Consider the following 3,546-nt stretch of genomic DNA (forward strand, 5'->3'; position numbering starts at 1 on the left):
TTCTGGGATATACCCTTTGAGTGGTTGATGATGCATGGAGGGGATTGGAACCATGGCAATGAGATGATATATGATGGAATGAATGTAAAACTAAAGTTCCCCCATGTAAACTACCATATAATTCACAATAAAACATTAAAAAAACAAACAAACAATGCTTTGAATTAGGTGGTTTTCTCTGCACACACTACATGCATACACTGCTGTTTTCTTTTATTGCTGTCAATTTTATTGTTGTTGTTAAGTGCTGTAGAGTCAGTTCCAACTCATAGTGATCCTGTATAGGGTTTCTGAGGAGTGACTGGTAGGTTTGAACCTCTGACCTTGTGGTTCAAAGTGACTTTGAGGTCTAGTGCATATTCCACTGTGTCACACCAGTAGGATGTTTTTATAGTTATTAATGTTTTCAAAATTACTGATGTTTTAGTGATAATGTTATGGTGAATAGTAATTGTGAACTTATTTCAGTAACTTTTTTTGAGAATGAAGTAATAATTAACGGAAAAGGAGAAAAATTTATTAAGGCTTCTTCCCATTTATTAATAATACAATAAGATAATTCAATGTAGAAAGATTTTGCAAAACAATTTTGTTGTCAGCATTCATATGATCTATTGTTGCATTTAAAGAATTTACTACTATATTATTCAATGATTAAAACTCAGCTAACATGACCTGGAGTTCTGGTGTGGTGCTCTATGATAAGCACTTGACTGGTAACCACAAGGTCAGTGGTTCAAACCCATCACCACTCCTTGGAAACTCTATAAAGGGTCACTGTAAGTCAGAACAGACTCGATGGTACTTAACCACATTACTAAGGACTCTGTACTGTTGGGTATGGGAGGAGGTTAATGAAGGGGGTGATACCATGAGTTGCTGTCCTGGGTGACACCAACATTAGGGAGCCCATTACTTCCTCCACCTCTCTACTGCAACCACATTGCCCTAGTCCCTGTTCTGTGAGCTCACCAAGCACATTCCTGCCCCCAGACATTGTCATTGCTCTTCTAGTTTCCTCTGCCTGGATTGTTCTTCTCATACCTCACTTTTTTCTGGTCTTCTCTCAGGAGTCATCATGTCAGAGAAAGATTCTCTGGCCAACCAGTGAACAACTCTGTTGTCACCATCATGGATTCTACTGTCAAATTAAAAAAAACCCAATCAGTTGCCATGGAGACAACTTTAACTCATGGCCACCCCATGTATGTCAGAGTAGAGCTGCCCCATGGTATTTTCAATGGCTGTAGTCTTATGAATCATAACCTTATGGTGTTGGAGAAGAATATTAAAAGTACTATGGACTGTCAAAAGAACAAACACACCTGTCTTGGAAGAAGTGCAACCAGTGTGTTCCTTAGAAGCCAGGAGGGACTGGTCCCTGGAGAAGGATATCATGGTTGGTAAAATGGAAAAAGAGGAAGACCCCCAATGAGATGGATGGACACAGTTACAAAAACACTGGGCTGAAATGTACAGCAATTGTGAGGATGGCTCAGGACTGGGCAGTGTTTTGTCGTGTTGTACATAGATAGGGACTCTGCGTATCAGAACTGACTCCAGAGTACCTAACAACAACAGTCTTATGGACGCAGGTCACTAAGACTTTAGTCTGAGGTGCTTCTAAATGGGTTAGAACAGACAACCTTTCAGATAGTAGTCAAGCACTAAACCCAGGAATTCCTGCTTATCCAGTGTCTATTCAAGTGTTCATTACGTTGACACACCCCTAATCCCCCACTAAACATGTAAGCCTCATAAGGACACATTGTTATTGTTGTTGTTAGGTGCCATCGAGTTGGTACCGTCTCATAGCAACTTTATGCACAGCAGAACGAAACACTGCCTGATCCTGGGTCAACCTCACTATCATTGCCACCCTTGAGCCCATCAATGTTGCCACTTTGCCAATCCATCTTGCTGAGGGTCTTCCTCTTTTTCTCTGACCTTCCACCTTACCAAACATGATATCCTTATCCAGCGACTGGTCCCTCCTGACAATATGTCCCAAGTATGAGAGACGAAGTTTGACCATCCTGGCCTCCAAGGAGCACTCTGGTTGCACTTCTTCCAACACAGATCTGTTGGCTCTTTTGGCAGCCCATGGCACTTTCAATATTCTCTTCCAACACCGTAACTCAAAAGTATCAATTCTTCTACAGTCTTCCTTATTCACTGTCCAGTTTTTGCATGCATATGAGATTATTGAAAATACCATGGCTTGGGTCAGGCACACGTTAGTCCTCAAGCTGACAACTTTGCTCTTCAACCCTTTATAGAAGAACACATGGTAGGTACTTAATATTTTTTGAGTGAATGAAGTTTTTGTAAATTTCTATAGCACTGTATGGATTACATCTGGGAACTTCTTTCACATTTCAGTAATGATATTCCAACATTGTTATTATTTTTAGATGCCATGGAGAGAGTTCTGGTTCATAGTGACCCTGTGCCCGACAGAACAATGATGCTGTGTCCTGCACCATCCTCACAGTTGTGCTATTAAACTGCTCTCTCCCATTGTATTCTGAGCTGTTGACGCACAGATAGTCATAGTCTTTCATGTACAAGCTTACATAGCAGCGATGTTGTATTTGATTGATTGTGGTCACCTTCTTTGCATGGCTTGTACTTACAGAAGGCCAGACATTGAACTGCTAGTTCTGCACTTTCAGTGGAAGCAATTTCCCCCCTTCTCTTAGCCACACCAAGTGGTGGTGTTGTGCCAAAGATGGTTAGCAAAGGCACTTCTTTCCTGGAGTGTCCAGATAAAAGCAGTGTGCTCCATTGTACAAGCAGAAATAGGTAACCACAGAGTTACAACCTTTTAGATAAAAGGCTAAACCTTTCCTATCAAGACTCAACAAGATCATTGATCTATGTCCTACTGCACAGTCAGGTCTCTTTGAAAGAGAAATGTTGTGGCTAAGAGCCATTGAGAATGTTCCAACTCATAGTGACCCTGGGGGCTTTCTCTTTTTTACTGACCCTCCACTTTATAAAGCATGACGTTCTTCTCAAGTGAATAGTCCCTCCTCATAACATGTCTGAATTATGAGAGATGAAGTCTTACCATCCTGACTTCTAAGGAGCATTCTGGTTGTACTTATTCCAAAATAGATTTGGTTGTTCTTTTGGCAGTACTTGGTACTTTTAATGTTCTCCACAATATTCAAATGCACCAATTCTTCTGCTTGATTATTTATTCACTATTCAACTTTCAAATGCATATGAGGTTATTGAAAATACCTCGGCTTGGGTCAGGTACAGCTTAGTCTTCAAACTGACATCTTTGCCCTTAACACTTTTAAGCAGTCTTGTGTAGCAGGTTTGCCTAATGTAATATGTCATTTGATTTCTTGACTACTGCTTCTATGATTGTTAATACGGATCCTAGAAAAATGAAGTCTTTGATAACTTTAATATTTTCTCATTTATCATGATGTTATTTATTGACCTGGTTGTGAGGATTTTTGCTTTCTTTACATTGAGGTGCAATCCATACTGAAGGCTGAAGTCTTTGATCTTCATCGGTAAATAGGTAAA

Source organism: Chrysochloris asiatica, unplaced genomic scaffold, assembly GCF_000296735.1.
Source record: "Chrysochloris asiatica unplaced genomic scaffold, ChrAsi1.0 scaffold00041, whole genome shotgun sequence".
Classification (NCBI taxonomy): domain Eukaryota; kingdom Metazoa; phylum Chordata; class Mammalia; order Afrosoricida; family Chrysochloridae; genus Chrysochloris; species Chrysochloris asiatica.